Below are 19,553 nucleotides of genomic sequence, written 5' to 3'. Positions count from 1 at the left end.
CTGGCATGATTGACCAGCAGGATGCAAGAGGCCATGAGGCCCAGCAGCCTCAGGGTCATCCTGAACGAAACCCGGGATAGAGGCTGAAAGATCGAAATAATAGCCCGAATATCCTGGACTCGCTGTTTGTGAGGATAAACCCGAAACTGCGTTATCCAAAACTGCTCCAATGAAGAGGTGCTTCTGGGACGGGGTCAGGTGTGACTTCAGTACGTTGATGGAGAACCCCAGCAAATGCAGGAGGTCGGCCGTAGCCTGGAGGTGGAAGATGACAGCCTGGGGCGAGCCCGCCTTCAACAGCCAGTCGTTGAGATGAGGGAAGACTGGAACCCCTGATCTGTGTAGATGAGCTGCGACCACCGCCATCACTTTCGTGATCACCCGAGGGGCGCTGGTAAGGCGCAGGGGGAGCACGGTTAACTGAAAGTGCCCGTGGCCTACCGTGAACCGTAGGTAACGTCGGTAGGCTGGGGATGTGCAAGTAAGCGTCCTGCAAGTCCAACGCTACCATCCAGTCTCCAGGGTTGAGGGCAGACAAGACCTGAGCAAGCGTCAACCTTTTGAACTTCTCCTTCTGGAGGAAGCGGTTGACATTCCGGAGATCCAAGATAAGACGCAGGCCTTTGTCCTTCTTGGGCACCAGAAAGTAGTGGGAATAGCAACCACGACCTACTTCTGGGGCAGGAACGCGCTCAATGGCACCCTTGGCCAAGAGTGCCAAAACTTCCTGTTGGGCATGATTGGCCAGCAGGATGCAAGAGGCCATGAGGCCCAGCAGCCTTAGGGTCATCCTGACCGAAACCCGGGATAGAGGCTGAAAGATCGGAATAATAGCCCGAATATCCCAGACTTGCTGTTCGGGAGGATAAACCCGAAACTGCGTTATCCAAAACTGCTCCAATGAAGAGGTGCTTCTGGGAGGGGGTCAGGTGTGACTTCAGTACGTTGATGGAGAACCCCATCAAAAACAGGAGGTCGGCCGTAGCCTGGAGGTGAAAGACAACCGCCTGGGGCAAGCCCGCCTTCAACAGCCAGTCGTTGAGATAAGGGAAGACTGGAACCCCTGATCTGTGCAGATGAGCTGCGACCACCGCCATCACTTTCGTGATCACCCGAGGGGCGCTGGTAAGGCCAAGGGGGAGCACGGTTAACTGAAAGTGCTTGTGGCCTACCGTGAACCATAGGTAACGTCGGTAGGCTGGTAGGATGGGGATGTGTAAGTAAGCGTCCTGCAAGTCCAACGCTACCATCCAGTCTCCAGGGTTGAAGGCAGACAAGACCTGAGCAAACGTCAACCTTTTGAACTTCTCCTTCTGGAAGAAGCGGTTGACATTCCGGAGATCCAAGATAAGACGCAGGCCTTTGTCCTTCTTGGGCACCAGAAAGTAGTGGGAATAGCAACCACGACCTAGTTCTGGGGCAGGAACACGCTCAATGGCACCCTTGGCCAAGAGTGCCAAAACTTCCTGTTGGAGAAGGGCCAGGTGATCCTCAGACATGCGATGGTACGGAGGTGGCATGGAGGGAGGGGTAGTCACGATGGGGAGGGAGTAGCCCCTTCAGACTATCTGCAAACCCCAGCTGTCTGACGTGATGGGGAGGTGATGGGGGAACCTACCGCCCACTGGCATTAGGTGGCCCTGGAAGGTCAGACTAGGAGGGTTTGGAGGCTGATGCAGAGGAGGCTATGGTAGACTGGCCTGCCCGCTGGCCCCCACAACAACGCCAATGGTTCCCACATCCCCAGCCGCTCTAGGGCTGAACAGCCTGTGCTGGCCTGTGGCTCTGGTCGGGACGTAGTGGGACACCCCTTCCATAGCTGCGAAAGGCAGACTGTGCAGGGCGGGTGGTGGAGAGGCCCAAGGACCTGGCTATAGACTGAGAGTCCTTAAAGCGCTCTAGTGCACTGTCTGCCTTGTCGCCGAAAAGGCAACAGCCATCAAAGGGCATGTCCATAAGGGTGGATTGGACATCCCTGGAAAAAAACAGTTGAACACAACCAGGCGTAGCGTTGAAGGGCTACTGGCGTGGAAATCGTCCTGCCAAGTGCGTCAGTGTTATCCAGCCCACAGAGAATGGTAAACTTTGCTGCGTCTCTCCCCTCTGCAACTGCACGGGAGAGCACGGCCACAGCCTCCTCCGGGCACTGAGGCAGCACTTGCGCCACGGTATCCCACACAGAGTGGGAATAACGGCCCAACAGACATGCAGTGTTTACCGACCACAGTCCCAAGCTGGAGGAAGAAAACATCTTCTTCCCAAGTTGATCCAGCTTTATGGATTCCCTATCAGGTGGAGCGGTCGGGAAGGCGCCTTTGGAGGTAGAGGCTTGGACCACCAAGCTCTCAGGGGTGGGGTGTTGGGAGAGGAAAGTGGGGTCGCCCGGGCTGAGCGATGGCATCGGGCAATCATCCTATCCACAGGAGCCCCTGTGTTGGGCCGGGACCTGGTGCCTAAAAGGATGTCTGTTAAGGCTTCATTGAATGGCAACAGAGGCTCCGAAGAGCTCGCTGCCAGCTGAAGAACCTCTGTCAGGAGGTTAGTCCTGACTGCCACCGTGAGGAGCTCGAGGTGGAGAGCCTCGGTCGCCCTACGCAACACCAGTGTGTATGATGCTCCTGCCTCTGTAGCCACGGTAGGAGGAGAAAACATGACTAGTTCTGGGGAAGGTATCCAGACCACTGGCATCCCCCAGTTCCTCTCCAGTTCGGATCATACTCTAACTGGTCCGTTAAAATGCCACCAGGCCTCTCCCAGTTTTCCTCCTGTAAATAGCTAGGGTGGAACACAGGGACAAAAGTACCCATCTGTGCCATCTGGCTTCGTGTCCACATCGGGGCGGAAGTCGGGGTCCACGCCTGTTGGGGGACCAGACGGCATTGGCTGCGGATGTGGTGCCGGTGGAGTCGGCGGAGGTGTACCAAGGTCAACCGGTGCCAATTCGGATCCAGGCCTGGATCCAAGGGGGTCCTGCGGTGCGAAAGCTGCTGGAGTCCAAGGCCTAGGGCCCCCAGCCGAGTCTGCGGAACCCAAAGGCGCACCGGCGGAGTCAGGCTGCCCAAAGATGGGGTGCATCGCTTCGTAAAATTGATTACGCTGGGCATGGGTTGCTCCTGGTACCGGGAATAAAGGGAAGGCCGGAGTCGACCCTGAAGGTTCTGCACGTGGAGCCGCAGGAGGGGCACCACCCGCACCCTTCGTCGCATCGTCCGACGGACGAGGGGAAGTTGAAGAGCGACGATGCTTCTTCGACCTCTTTTTGTGCTTCGAATTACTAGACCCTGAGTGCGAAGACTTAGAAGAGGAGTGATGATGACGACTCGGCGATCGGACCCTCGACCTCCCACGAGACCGGGACCTTGAGCGACACAGAGCGGACTGCCGGGCCTCGAGGACCTTTCGGGACCGCTCCCGTAAAGACTTCAGGGCCATGGTTTGGCAGTCGGAGCATGACTTGGGGTCATGGTCGCACTCCAGGCAGTAGGGGCACTTGGGGTGCGGATCCATCACCAACATCGGTCGGGTAGAGGAGCCGCATTCCTTGAAGAGCCGGGAATCCCTAGTGCACCAAGTGTCGGTAGAAACTCAAAAACAAAGTTGACAAAAGCCGCAAAAAAAGTCAGTCAAAAAGTGACTGGGGTACCTCTGTCTCTGGATCTGCGCTTGCTGGCGGGGAAAAAGAAAGAACTGACGTAAGCGCGGGAGGCGTCTATATAGCTATCACAACGTCATTACGGCGACCACGACGACAACCACGGAGTCGACCGACACAACCTTCTGACTCGCAGGGGTACTGCTGACAAAAAACTTTCCGGATCCAGTCTGACGCCTGGGGGTAATTCTAAGGTAAGGAATATATAACTAACAGTTTCTTTCAGATACCAAAACTCTGCATATAGGTTCCCACAGTCCAAAGGCAATGCACTATGGATGAGCTGATCAGGGAAATTTGCTTACAGTTTTCTACCTCTCCCACTGCCTCAGTTTGTAATTTGCAGACATCTCTAACCTGTAATCTAGCAGCTCCCACATGGGCAAGGCAACCATGGTTCACCACATTACTGGAACTCTCAGTAATCCCACACCAAACACTTCTTAACTGGCAAATGCTTTTGACTCCACACCAGGGAGCACTAAGGCATCCCAACCCAAGATCTCTCAATCCTGCAATCTGGCTCCTGAAGCATGAAGACCCAGAACTAGGGTTTGCTATGTGGCAAAATGGAAACATTTTATTCATTATTGCCATTCTAAACAAATTGACTCCTTAACAGCAAAACCTCAACACTGCCTGCTTTTTACTTCACTTACATACCTCTCAATTAGCTTTCACTTCCATAAGTTTACATATAGCAGAAGAAGCAGCATATCTTCAAAATAGAGAACACACCTCTATATTCAGAATCCCTGTAATCAAAGCATTTTTGTAGGGCCTCAAAAGAGTCATTCCACCTACGGTACCCCCTAACTCTTGACTGGAACATTGTGGTAATAAGGCTATGGGTCCCCCATTTGAGCCTTTATACTCATGCCCTCTCTAGTTTCTATCCTGGAAAATTATGTTTATCATTCCAATAACTTCACTCAGGTGTGTCACTCAGACATGTCCGGGATCTTCAGGCATTAACTCTAGAAGAACCTTTTTCGAGCTTCCCATTTCCACTTAAATCAGTCTATTGAGTTACCAGTGTTTTTCCCCAACCAGACTCAGTTGCGGAAAGAGCTTTACACACACTGGATGCGAAAAGAGCTCTTATGTACTACAGTGACAGAACACGATCATTCAGGAAAACACAACAACTCTTTATTGTGTTCTCTAAACCACACTAGGGAAAAGCCATTTAAAAATCAGGTATTTCACGTTGAATTGTAAAATGTATCCAAACTTGTTACGCTAAAGCTAAACTAAATCTACCTTTCCCTCCAAAAGCTCACTCCACTCGCAAAAAGGGTGCTTCAATGGCTTTTTAAGAGAATATACCCATGGCTGACATATGTAAGGCAGCTACATGGATCTACAAAACATTACATGGCCGGACCACAAGACAATGAAGACTACTAGGTTCTAAGAACTTTATTTCAAACAACTGCAACTCACACGTTAGCAACCATGTATGAAGGAAAACTGGTTTACAGTCTATGGTAAACATGTGTATCTACAGCCACACATGCCTCAAACGGAAAATGTTATTTGCCCAATAAGCATCTGTTTGTGAAATGTAGTGCTAGAGATTCACAGGCGTCCACCCTCTTTCCTTCGATACTAGTGTGGATTGCAATTACAAATATATATCTACATTACATTATTTTGCAAGATCATCACACTAGGATAAATCATACTCACACTCCATCCTCACCTGCCTTACAGAAAACAATATTTAAATAGAGTTGAGGACTGTGCACATTGCAAGCAACAGAAGGAGTCACCATACCTCGTGACTCGAAAAACTTCTTTGAAGAAAAACAACTTGTACACTTCCAAGCCTAACACTAGATGGCGTACTCCTGTTAAGCATGTGAATCTACAGCAGTAGTGCCACAAACAGATGCTTACTTGGTATGTAGCATTTTCCTTATATCCACACCGTCTTCGGCTACACCTGGCACAGCTTCCAGCTTCACACCAGTCCTTGGCAAAAAAATAAAATAAAAAACAATGACTGACATTTGAAGAGGCTGTTTTCAGAAACTTGCCTCCTTTAAAATTCCAAAGAAAAATACAAGGGAACCTGCACAGTCTATGCATACAGTCAAATCACAAACCAGTATGGAGACCTAATGCCTACTGATGATGAGGATGCCCCTAGGCATGATTACCACGTGGACCCTCCAGATGACCAATCTTTGGAGACATAACACATTAAACATTCAGCACTAGATGATACGTCATTTCTGATGAATACTTCTAACTACAGATTCCTCAACTTAGAAAATCCCCAAGGCAACAGACTGTATTTGAAGATTTTTTTGTAGCAGTGCTCCTACATGCCATTAGATGGAATAGTGTGGCTCCACGCTACCTTGTATATATAAATGCCACCCCTTGGTGCTGGAATAAGTTCCTTTTTTTTCTTCCTTTGTATTCCCACATAGATCTAGAGATAAACATTTTCAGTGTGCTAAGGAACGATTCCACCACCAAAAACAACCTGCTTCCTACATTCATGACAGCTGGAGTCCTAAGTAAGCCTAGTGGCTGGGCTTGAGACACAACTAAGTTGTGCACTCTCATGCTCCCGAAGGAGATTCTAGACCAGGAGGTGAAGTTATTTGTCACTGAACGCAAGAAAATGTTGCTGTGTTAATGTAGATCCAGCTCCAGGTCGTGAGCTCATACTCCGTCCCAGTGTCGGGGCCATTTCAGTGACCATTCAACTTCCCACTGTAAACTCAAACATAAGCATAAAAAAGCAACGCAGGACTTGACCCAATCACACACCACAGATATTTCAAAGAACAGGCGCAAGGGGTTCAAGATGTTAGTTTCACTCCATCTAACCGATTCCTTAGTTGGTCTAGATATGCACATCGACCCTAAGCAGACCGAGGCCTTCAAAGAGGCCATGTTAAAATCTTTAGTGCACCTCCTCTCCCTCTGGTGTGCCTTTCAGCCCCACGAAACCAGAAGGGGCTCCAGTCAGGTTACCACCGCAGGACCTTCCCCAACACCATCTTCTGCATTGGGACCCATTGGCAGGCCCGTACAGAATTCCCTTCCTGGTCAAGGATCCATGCTGGTTCCCGACGCCACTGGAGCCCAATAGATGATCCATTACAAACATGGGCTCGAGCTCAACCAAATGTCACTCTACAAATTACAAAATCATCAGTTGTTATCCAGGCTGTCTCTCTTTTGGTTCTCTGATCTTGTGCCAGAGCTCGATGCATCCCAGGAGATTGATGATGATGATGGTGAAGAGGGTGTCTAGTGCCCCCTAATTCCACAGATGGTGCCTTACATTGTAATTTAAAGAAGATCAGATATCTCTCCTGATTCAGAGCTTGACTTGCCACACGGGCCACCAATTGCAGAAAGTACCTCATTTGTAGTAGTGGTTTTGTAGTGCAGCTCAAGTACAAGAATTAGAACTGCTCCTCGTCCCCCCCCACCCCCCAGACTGAAGCAAATGTTTCGACAAATTCTGAAGTGTAGGGCAGCAGCATCGGAGCCAATACTTTTATTTAATGATGCCGTCACATATTTTCTGGTGACTACCTGGTCCATACCATATTCTCGCCTGCCTGTGAACCGGTAAACGGCCAGACGTAATAAACAGGTGCCTGGTGACCCAGATTTATTGTACAAGCTTCAGCCAGTAAGATGAATCCCAACTCATTTTCAAACATATTTTTTCTTCCAACAGTCTGACACTGCGATCAAAAAAGGCAGTTGGGCAGATATCCACATGCCCTTTGGGACATGGCCAGTGAGATTTTGCCTGCTGCCTCCAAAGGATTCTTTGTCCCAGACGATACATGAGGATCCGGAAACGGCCAAGTATGTTATCAGTACACGTTTGGATACCACAGATTGCCTTGGCAGGGAGGCCAGTAACCGCCTTGTCTGTCTTAGACATGCCTGGATGACGTCCACTGTGTGAACATACCTTTCGATGGGTCTCACCTCCTCATAGGAGGAGGATTCAGCTTTGGGACACTTTAAAGGTAGTAGAGCTACAACATGCTGCTAGAGACCGTTGTCCCCTGTCCAAAAATTTCCAGACCAGTTTTGGAAATTTTGAGGTCACTCAGTAGGGCTGTCATGTAGACCTAGACAGTGAGTGATGTAGCCTACCTAGTCCTTTCGGCGCCACTCATCTGGCAGGCAGTGTGCGGACCGGAAGGCACACCAGTCATCCAACTGCTCATTTGCTACGGTGGCCAGCAAACCGCTTTAGTTTGCCTTTGGTGGTGCAGGCTGAGCCAGTGGGAGGCTGGATCCAGCACTTCCTCCCAGGTTGACGGTTCATCATGTTCAACAGATGGGTCTTGCAAACTGTGCAAAAAGGCTATGCCTGCCCTTTGTCTCCTCCCTGCCCAATATCTCTCCCACACCAGACCGAATTTCAATAGAGCATCTGTTCATCCTGCTATAGCTTTCCAAAGGTGCCCTATAAAGATAGTGCCAGAGAAAGGAGGGATGTCATACCCTCCCATTCAGGGGGCCATTGGGAAATCAGGGGTGACTGGACCACAATTGTAGGGGTTTAGGCATGTTACCACTGCTGACCTGTGGCCTGCCCTGGCTCTAAGACAGGGCCAAATACAACCCTTGCCACACTTGACTCTCAGTAGTAAAGGAAAGAAACCATAGGCTTCCCAGAAAGGTCGGTTGGGGATGGGGTAGGGGTGGCGGTAGCAGGGGTGGGGGGGTTTACTCAAACATCAATACTACCCTCCCTCAGCAGTGCAATAAGATCAAGATAATGCCCCAGTGCTTCTCTTTGTAGAAATGAGAAGTACTTTATTACACAGAAAACATAGAATTCCACTACTCAATTATTAATGCATGAATACCTGCTTTGCAGGTGCGAGTCTTAGGGGTTTATTTATTAAGATTTTGTGTCAGGATATGCAATGGAAATTCACCTGAAAGCAGCGCAAAGCAGTGCTGAGTGCAGCTTTGCATTACTTAGAACCAAGGGGTCGGTCCCCCACCCCGGTCAAGTCTTAGTACCCAGGCAGCACTTCTTGAGTGACGGTCACAGAGACACAGGTAATTCTTTGGTAGACCAGATGCTATCTTCAGCACACACTGCCTCGAGGTGACAACCTCAGTTCATGAGGTGTCTTGAGTTGCTTAATATTCCAAGTTGGCTCCTACCCAGCTACACTTTTGGCAAAGGCGTGGTCACATAGTCCACTTGTGCACCGCACAGGCCACCAGCAAGCACCTATCCTGGCTTCAGTCGATTCTACCACATTGGCACACCGCTCTAGGTGCCTGATGGCAACAAAAGAGATATATGACGTCACACCGTCCAATCTGGCAGCATCGCAAGTGCTTCAAAACACTTTCCTAGCTATCTCTGTCAGACGGACTCTACATCAGTGTCAATTACAGCAACCCCCCTCCTGCAGGGTTGGCGCTTCTTTACCTTGCTTACAGCTCGAATATCTTTGCCCCAGGTCAGTCCAGTAATTTCTCCTTCAGATCCGAAACCAGGCAATGTTCTCTCACCTCTGAGGAGTTGACTGTCCGTGCAAGACCAACACTTGGCTGCACAGTAGTCCTCTGCAGAGTCCCCTCTCCTCGGTAGAAGAGACCACAACAACGATGGATCTTGAGCTCCCATCTTTATACTGGTTTTACATATGGAGGATGTGTATTACAGGTTTACTTCCTTGAAAGAGGTTTGGGTCGGTGCCCCTTTCATGAGTATGGCCAGGCCACCCTCCAGGCCTGGTCTTTGTGTGCAAAGATGCTTTGCCCAGCAGAACGGTTTCCAGGTGGAGTGCCAACCACCAAAATACACAGAGACCAAAGCAGGCTGCACCCAGCTATTTATAAACCCACCTCCTCACAGAGGTCAATAAGAGAACTGCTTCTGTGTCCCTAACAAACACAGCTGGCCTCACTCTGTACCCTCTGCCATCTACTTAATGCCAGCTGCCGTCTAGAGTTATTTACAGCCCAATGTATCAGGAAGGGTCCTGGCATTTGAGAAAAACCAATCCCCCCCACCCCTCGTCCCCCTTTCCTCACCATAGCCTCTGGTGGAGAAAGCAACCCCTCCTCCATCTTGTATTCTGGTCCAGCTCCAGGCTTCCACAATGGAACCTGCAGGCCTGTAGTAATTATGTGTGCACAGAACACTATCCAGTCTAATGTGTAGGGCTGCCAGTCAATTGGCTTTTCCAATTTAGATTTTTGGAAAGCTTCATTACAAAAACATGGGTGTGCATGCACCGGTCTTTGAGTGTTTTTGCAGGAAGGTTTACAAAAACATTGAAAGATGGTGTTGGGATGAAAAAGCCTCATGTAAGTTGACTGACGTGCACCCTTACCGTCCCAGCTGCATTGACATCCGATTCCCTGGAAATGATTTTTGGTCATGTGTGACCACAGATCATGCCTGTGTACTTTGGTTTAGGTCCGTTTCGATTTAATGTGACTCTGCTTCCACCAGATTGTGAGCACCAAGTGTTTCCTGGTGAAGGTTGAAGCCTATTGTCCCTACCCGGAAGTGACGAGAGTCAGGTGGTTGCAACACACCCATTTTTTGTTCAGTAGCATCGCTAATATGAACAGGCCTTTTTACTCGTGTCACCGGAGTGGGGCCTATGGGCCCACTTGTGTAAACTTTGCGAGAGAGAGAAGGTGGAGACCTGTGGGTTTCATTTTGGAACCACAGGACCTGAAGGGGCAAGGAATGTTCATTGCTGGGGTCACACACAATAATGAGAGCGGTGCAGAGAGCATTCTCTGTACACATGAAATACCTCTTTTTTCATTACAGGGAGAGTTACTGGCTAGTGCAGCCTGATCTCATAGTCAGTGAGATGAGGGAACTGATAAGGTTGGTACTATCAGGTAATCTAACAGAGAGGAAATCACTGTGGAAGGAATGTCACAGACACTATTAAACGGTTACCGAACGGCAAGGCACCGGGGCTTGATGGCTTCGTGACAGAATTCTATAAGATGTTTGCAGACCTGCTAACTCCACATTTAGTGAGACTCTATGGGGCAGCGCACGAGGCCCAGACTCTACCACTGTCTATGAGGGAGGCTATGCTTATTGTACTCTTAAAGCCGGGTAAGGAAGAGGATAAGTGCGACTCATATCGCCCCCTCTCACTGCTAAACGTGGATACGAAAATAATAGCAAGCCTATTGGCTGATAGGCTGAAACCGCTTATGCCCCTGTTGATACGGCCTGACCAATCTGGCTTCATCCCGGATAGGTCCACTACACATAACACGTGCACACTATTTGCATTGGCTCACTACCTGGCACCGGAAATAAAAGCTGTGGCAGTATTATTGGATGCTGCTAAAGGGTTCGACACAATCGACTGGTCCTTTCTACAAGCAGTTCTGATACATATGGGGTTTCCCCCTATATTCATGGGGTGGGTCTCCATGTTATACACAAACTTAACGGCGCCCATTAGAATAAACAAGTATGTTTCAGAACCCATCCCAATCTGTCGAGGCACTAGACAAGGGTGCCCACTCTCACCGATGCTATTTGCCTTAATATTAGAACCCCTAGCTTGCAAAATCAGACAACACCACCATTATTCGGCCTTACAACTACTAACACGTCCCATACACATCTCGCTCTATGCAGATGACATGGTATTATATGTAAAGAATCCGGAACAGCACCTCAATCCGCTATTAAGGGAATACATCAAATTTGGTCAACATTCCGGGTTACAGATCAATTGGGCTAAATCCCTTATTTTTACACTGACGGACGGCACACACCCGACACCCTTGGACTATCCACTGGAATGGCAAGATGAGCCGACAAAATATTTGGGAGTATGGTTTCATAGGGACCCCGAATTGGTTATCCGAACTAACTATGGCAGAGCAATAACGTCCCTAGAAGATAAAATTAAGCGATGGAATAAACTGCCATTATCCTTGGCGGACAGAGCGGCGATCATTAAAATGGTACGTTTGCCAAAGTTCCTTTATCTGTTCAATAATATCCCAATAAAAACCCCGGCGGAGGTATTCCGAAACATCAAAACACTGGTGCTCAATCTGCTCTGGGCGGGAAAGCAGGCCAGGCTGGACCTACACACTATGACACTGCCATATGCTAAAGGGGGTTTCAAGGTCCCAGATTTCTATCTTTACTATCTGTGCGCTCAGGCGCAATTTGCGCATTACTGGTACCACGAAATACCTTTCTTGACCCATGTGGCCGTGGAGGCAGGGGATGCAGACCTGATCCCACTAGCTAGCATTCTACCGCACAAACGACCTAGGCTACACGGCCATGACATTAATCCTGTTAACACTACCACGGAAGCGTGGAGACTGATGGGGAAAGCAGCAGACAGCCTACCACTTTACGCACCTGCACTTCCACTGGCTCACCACCCGGCTATTTCGGTCACGCAGGAACAGGTTGGTATGGATTTGTTACGGTGGGCAGGGATAGACAGACGGCGACCTATACGACAATGGAGTCTTTCAGACGCTAGACAAATTGAAGTATATTAGCAACCCAACACTACTATTTAGTTTTAATTACTACAGGCTGCAAAGGGCAGTAAAAGAACACTTTCCAACTTACCCAGAAGAGCCCAAGGCGCTGGCACCTTTGCAGTTGATTCTCACCACGCCCACAGCTTCACACCTGGTATTGAAATTATACACAAGCATACAACATGACATAGGAGGAAACACAGACGGGTGAGGGACAAATGGAGCGCAGTATTGGAGGATCCACTTTCCGATGATGAGTGGGCAACCACTTGCCTGCTCACTGGCATACTGACGCCAAATGGGAACTTAAGGATCATTCACTATAAATATTTGCACCAGATGTATTATATGCCCCAGAGGCTGCACAAATACGGACTCAGAGACAACTCCAAATGCATCAGATGTAGGCAGGAGAATGCGGACTTCATGCATTTAGCGTGGCACTGTCGCAAGGTGGCAGGATACTGGGAACAGGTGATACAAGTGCTAAACGAAATGCTTGGGGCTTCGCTTGTATGTAGAGCAAAGGTCTGTCTGTTGGGTATTGTCCCGCAACTAAAAGAGCAGAGGCGCAAATTCTGTGTTGTTGCTCTGCTACTGGCCAAACGAAGGGTGTCTATACATTGGAACAGTAGACGGGGACCAGGGGTCAAAAATTGGCTGGAGGATCTAACATATTGTCGAGACACACTGACCACATATGAGGAAGAGTTGCCGATCAGCTCACGTCCCAGAGACTACTGGATGTACTTGCGTACCTATTTACTAGAACATGGCACGACAGAGACAGATGATAGTTAATGGCAAGGTCTAGGCCGCATGCATGGACTGGAGTAATAGACTGAAAATATATGATGAGGGGGGAGGATGCTGTGACACAGAGTTCTTAATTCTAGAGGTTTCCTTTTATTTTCTACTTGTTTTGTTGTTATCTCAGAAAAAATATATAAAAAGTAAGATCACTGGCATGAATGTAAGCATTTATAGCACTGCTTTATGTTTCATGGGCTACTTTCCGCAACGCTGCCGGTCCTATGGATGTCGGCTGATGGGCCGTGTACACCAAGAACGTAATTTGTGGAATATACGATTGTGCAGCCGGCCTGTTAAGGTTGTAGGCGCGGAAACATGTATTACTTATCTGCAAAGTGCAATAAACTTCTTACACCAAAAAAAAAAAAAAAAAAATCTAACAGAGAGGAAGACTTATGGGGCACATTTCAGTAGTGGCCAACAGCCAGGTGTGATGCCCTGCTACTCACTTTGGCCTGTGTTGTGTATCACTCAGAACTTGGACCACTTCTGCAGTGCCCCATTCTCCCTTGGACAAATTGCAGTGCACAAGAGAGAGCAGTTCAAAGGACCTCAATCCCCCAACATGAATTTCAAAGGTCGGACACTAAATCACATGTGTAGGGATTTGGACTGGAACAGTGAGAGCATTAGCCCATCAGGGGTTTAACAGCGCCTTCTCATCAGGAGAGAGTAACTAGCCAAGACATCTTTGTATTGGAACCAGGACTGAGGGCCAAAGTCAGTCCGTATACCTGCTGGGCGAGGGTATATCACCCAGAAAGCCACTCACCCGAGCCTGGGGCACCAGCCTTCTGCTTGCCAAAACCAGAACCTTATGTGAGGAGGCGCTGCGCCAAAGAGTCTGTCTGCCATCCAAGCAACGCACAAAGTCATCGGCTCCACTGTTAAATTGTGTTCCGCATGGCAGGTAAGGATAAAGCTGGGGCAAATCAACACAGGAAAAGATCACCATGCAAGAGAAGTAAAGAAGAATGACAACTGCAACAGCCAGATGTTTCTGGGGAGAAGGGTGGGCGCACGTTACTTCACAGCACTACATGCCACTAACAGATGCTCACAGAGTAAGTAGCATTTTCAATTCGAGGCCTGCGTGGCTGCAGGTACACATGCTGTGCCTAGACTGTAAACCAGTCATCCCATTAGCGGTGGCAAGCCTGTGGGTGTTGAACTTAGAAAGGGCACCGAGTAAAGCTTGACCAACGATGGCATGCTAGTACATCCACACAATAGTGTTAAGTGAAAGTGTATGGTGTGGACAAAGTAACTGCTTTGCAAATATCAGCTATGGGGATGTCCCCTAGGAAAGGCCCATGTTTTCCTGGTAGAGTGTGCGCTTGGAGGAACAGCAAAGCCCTCTTAGATTTGGCATAAAATGTTTGGATACATTTAAACTATCCACACAGCTATGTCTGACTGACAAAGCTTTACCTTTATGCGGTTTGCAAAAATTAACACAGATGGGTTACATTTTTTTATTTTTTTCCAAGACTTTTTTATTAGCATTTATAGAAAAACAACGCAGTACTTAGTATCGCCTTGAAACATCTGCACATTGTTGTACTGAGCTTATTAGATCGAGACTCTGTAGTCCACAGGTCTTCTCAAGCAATGGTAGCATAGAAGGCCTAATAAAACAGACAAAACATCATTATATGTTACCGTCAACCACATCATTAGCAAAAGGCAGTGTTGGGTGCAAAAGTCCCTATCACTGGTATCTTGGGGTTCCAATTGTCCAGTGGCAAGGGCGAAGTCTCTATGGCATGAGGCCATGTGCCAGCGTTTTAGAACTCTTTCTCTATTAAGCATGCCTTTACTGCATTACTATAGCATTATTGTACCTGTTAGCTACATACCATGAACAAATAAACAGAAGAAACAACTAATACGGAGGGGTTGAGAGTAGGGAGAGGATAGTGGGGGGAGGGGGCCTTGTGCGGCCAGTGGGGGGGGGGGGGGGGGGGGGGGGGGGGTATGATGTCCTACTACAATTTACGAGGCATGTCACACCGCTGGGAGGTGCAGTTCAGACTACACCAGGTAGTGTCTCTAATAGCATATGGGGCAAGTTCAGGGATGGCAGCAGCGATCAAAGCGTCGTGAGGTAGAATGCCTAGACCATGAAGAGTGTATAGGGGTGGTGTGCTGTGTGGTCAGTCAGTAGGTTTCGAAAAGCCCTCTGGGTCAGTGGGGTGAACTGCATCATCAAAAAGCTGTAGGGCTCAGAGTTTTGGTGGCTACAATCTAACATTTTCCAGTCGCCCCAAGTGGTCCACCAACTGTTTCCACAGCTTCGTGAATTTGGTATCCCGAAGTTGGAGGTGTGCTGTGAGTAACTCCATTACCACTGTGTGCCTAGGCGGGTGAACCACACATTTATGGAAGGTGTTTCTGCTTTCTTCCAATAGAGGGCAATAGTCTGTTTTGCTGCACCCAACATATGAAGGCTGAGATGCCGATCTCGGCGGGTCATAGCTCGCAGATTCACCGGCTTAAGTCCCAGAATGAGTGTGAGCGGATTTTCAGGCAATGGGTATCCGAGCACCCGTTTGATATGGCTGAGGACTTCTTTCCAATAAGCAGTCAGAAGAGGGCACGACCGGGTTACATCTTTTAATAAAGTTGTGTCCTTTCTACATGATACAATAGGGCTCAGTTAACATCGAAGGTATGAAGGGCCCGTTCTGCAATTGAGTCAGGTGGAGGGAAGAAAACAAGACGTTCTGCAGACTGATTAAAGTGGAATGGAGACACCACCTTAAAAAGAAGTTTAGGGTTAGTGCCTATCTCTATGAACCTGAAAGAAAGGTTTTTCCAATGTTAAAGCTTGGAGCTCACTGACAAGTTTGTGGTGACAGCAACAAGAAACCCCACCTTTCAAGAGAGGAATTGAAGGGAGCATGAATTGACCAGCTCGAATGAAGACCCTAGGAGTCTTGTAAGGAGAATACTGAGACACTACACCAGGGGGGTCTTCAAACTGTGGGGCACGACCCCCAGGGGGGCTGTGGAGCGATGCAGAGGGGGTAATGCCTTCCTAGTCACACTTCTGCCCAGGCCCAAGGGCTTCAGCCCTCCCTCTTTCCCTGTCCTGTCTCTCAGCCTGGGTTGCTGCAGTGCAACTCGAGCTGCTGGGGACTCAGCCAGTGGCATAACACAGGCCCCTGCATCTCCTGTGTAGGGAGATGGGGGGGCAAGTTCCAGGGGCCCCCTCAGCACAGTCCAGTGAATGCCCGGCCACCAGAAACCCAAAACGGCTGCATTCTCATGCTAATGCCGGGCGCCTCGGGGTGGGGGCTAATGGCTGAGTACTGGGCGAGGTGCAAGTCCGCACATGCTGCTTCTCCATCCGGACAAACAATGGTGACACTTGACCCCCAACCTCCTAAGGCTAAACAGGACACCCCACCGCCCCTAAAGCCATTGTAAATATCTAATAATATTTAACAGATTCGGACCGAGATTAGGCATGTTCATTATTATATCTGTACACATTTTAACAGTGCAAAAAAGTTGGGGGACAGGGGGTGGGTTAAGAAACCTGGGGTTTTTACATATTGGCCTAATTGCGATCCAAAACAGGCCAAGGGGCGGGGGAGGCATTTGAAATTCTAAGGACAGTGGCATGGCTTGAGAAACAAGCATTAGAAATGCAATAGGTCTCGCAGCATTAGAGTTAGTGCATTTAGAATTGTTTATGGTTTTTTTTTAAAATCTTTAGCATTTTTGTTCCCTGTAGCCAATGCTAAAGAAAAAAGCCATAAACAATTCTAAAAGCTCTAACTCAAATGCTCTGAGACCTATTGCACTGTGTGAGGGTGAGGAGTTGAGGGTGAGTGAGGGTGAGGGTGTGTGAGGGTGAATGAGGGTGAGTGAGGGTGAGTGAGGGGTTGAGGGTGAGTGAGGGGTTGAGGCTGAGTGAGAGTGAGGGTGAGTGAGTGTGAGTGAGGGTGAAGGTGAGTGAGGCTGAGTGTGAGTTAGGGTGAGGGTTTGCGGGTGGGTGAGGGTGAGGCTTTGAGGGTGAGTGAGGATGAGTGAGGGTGAGTGAGGTGTTGAGGGTGAGTGAGGGTGAGTGAGGGTGAGTGAGGGTGAGTGAGGGTGAGTAAGAGTGACGGTGAGTGAGGGGTTGAGGGTGAGGGGTTGAGGGTGAGTGAGTGAGGGTGAGGGGTTGAGGGTGACGGATTGCGGGTGAGGGGTTGAGGGTGAGGTGTTGAGGGTGAGGGGTTGAGGATGAGGTGTTGAGGGTGAGTGAGGTTGAGGGTGGTTGAGTGAGGATGAGTGAGAGTGAGGGTGAGTGAGGTGTTGAGGGTGAGGTGTTGAGGGTGAGTGAGTGAGGGTGAGGTGTTGAGGTTGAGTGAGGGTGAGTGAGTGTGACGTGTTGAGGGTGAGTGAGGATGAGTGAGAGTGAGAGTGAGTGAGGTGTTGAGGGTGAGGCGTTGAGGGTGAGGCGTTGAGGGTGATTGAGGGTGAGTGAGAGTGAGGGTGAGTGAGGGGTTGAGGGTGAGTGAGGGTGAGTGAGGGTGAGTGAGGGTGAGTGAGGGTGAGTGAGAGTGAGTGAGGGTGAGTGAGGGTGAGTGAGGGTGAGTGAGGGTGAGTGAGAGTGAGGGTGAGTGAGGGGGTGAGGGGTTGAGGGTGAGTGAGTGAGGGTGAGGGGTTGAGGGTGAGGGATTGAGGGTGAGGTGTTGAGGGTGAGGTGTTGAGGGTGAGGTGTTGAGGATGAGGTGTTGAGGGTGAGTGAGGTTGAGGGTGGTTGAGTGAGGATGAGTGAGAGTGAGGGTGAGTGAGGTGTTGAGGGTGAGGTGTTGAGGGTGAGTGAGTGAGGGTGAGGTGTTGAGGGTGAGTGAGGGTGAGTGAGTGTGAGGTGTTGAGGGTGAGTGAGGATGAGTGAGAGTGAGGGTGAGTGAGGGGTTGAGGGTGAGGCGTTGAGGGTGAGGCGTTGAGGGTGAGGCGTTGAGGGTGATTGAGGGTGAGGGTGAGTGAGGGTGAGGTGTTGAGGGTGAGTGAGGATGAGTGAGAGTGAGGGTGAGTGAGGGGTTGAGGGTGAGTGAGGGGTTGAGGGTGAGTGAGGGGTTGAGGGTGAGTGAGGGTGAGGGGTTGAGGGTGGGTGAGGGGTTGAGGGTGGGTGAGGGTGAGGGGTTGAGGGTGAGTGAGGGTGAGGGTGAGTGAGGGGTTGAGGGTGAGTGAGGGTGAGTGAGGGTGAGTGAGGGTGAGTGAGTGTGAGTGAGGGTGAGTGTGGGTGAGGGATTGAGGGTGAGGGGTTGAGGGTGAGGGGTTGAGGGAGAGCAGGGGGCATGAACACTACCAGGGTGGTGAAGTAAGAGCCTGGACATAAGGTTGTGTGTCAATTCTGGGGCATCTGGGTGAGTAGGCAATTGGTAGGGGAGCAAGGGCGGCCAGGTGGGGGGAAGGGGTGAAACACAGAGTGGCGAAGAAGCTCACGGTGGCTGTGCAGTAAGCGGGAAGAACAGAATGAAGAGAGTAGCCTTAACGTCTGCAATCACGTCATGGTAATGGGCTAGGAAGCCGGCAGGTAGGTGAGTCTAGAAGAACATACCGAGGCGGAATAGCGAGAGGCAAAGGACCCGAACTCGCGATGTGCAATTAAGTCAGACTAAGGGTGACAACGAACAGTTTCAAGGTGGGGGCCAGGAATGGGAAGTACAAAAGCCGTGGGTTAGTAAGGTCAAAGTGCAGGAGGAGGGATGTCGAAATCCTGGGGCTGATTCACTCGCGTAAGGCATAGTATCAGTGTGGCGGCATCTGGAAGTAAGCGCTCAAACCTGGTCGCAAAATTGCAAATTGTACAGAATTGTGCAGCAAGACTGCTCACGGCGACCCTCAATAGCTGTTCAGCAAGGCCCGCGTTTAGCTCCCTCCAGAGGAGGCAAGATCGCGACTGAAGCAGTGGCAGTGTGAGGTGGTGTGCACACAGCTCCCAATGGGAAACCCTGGTTCTAGCAGTTCGTAGGTGCAATAGCGCTGAAAAGAGCCTCTTCCGACTGTGATTTGGAGATTGTGGAAGTTAATCCATCTTGTGTGGCATCTGCAGTCGGATACTACCTACGCCCCCACGCCGGGCAGGTTGCGAGCCTCGCCGATTGGAGACGCCGGCGCTGGCCGCGCTGGGTGTGACGCTCACGGAGCAAGAGCTGCAGGAGAGTGACTATCGCAGTGGTTGCTGCTCGAGAGACTGAGACCCGTAAATTGGAGACTGTAGTGCTGCCGGTCTAAACGACGGCTCATAGCGGGTCCACAACGAGGAGCAGCAGGTGTGCGAGGTACTTTTGGGGGTAGCGAGCTAGTGCACTGTTAGTTGTTAACTGTTAACTGCAGCAAACTCAGCGCGGTGATCAGCGCAATTACAGCAATGGCGCAAAAAGTCAGAGGAGGCGCAAGGAACCGTGGAGGGGCATCGGTATCGGCCAATACATCTGTAGGCGTAGTGCTGGAGGGTGGCGCTACGGCTCTGGGGAACAGTGGCGACACGGAAAATGCTGCGCACTCTCATAGCGAAGATACTAGTGCTTGTAAAGGCACCAAAGCTATGGATAATAGCGGTAACAGC

The sequence above is a fragment of the Lissotriton vulgaris genome, chromosome 9, assembly GCF_964263255.1.
Source record: "Lissotriton vulgaris chromosome 9, aLisVul1.2, whole genome shotgun sequence".
In the NCBI taxonomy this organism is placed as follows: Eukaryota; Metazoa; Chordata; class Amphibia; order Caudata; family Salamandridae; genus Lissotriton; species Lissotriton vulgaris.
Note: the sequence above shows the minus strand (reverse complement) of the source record.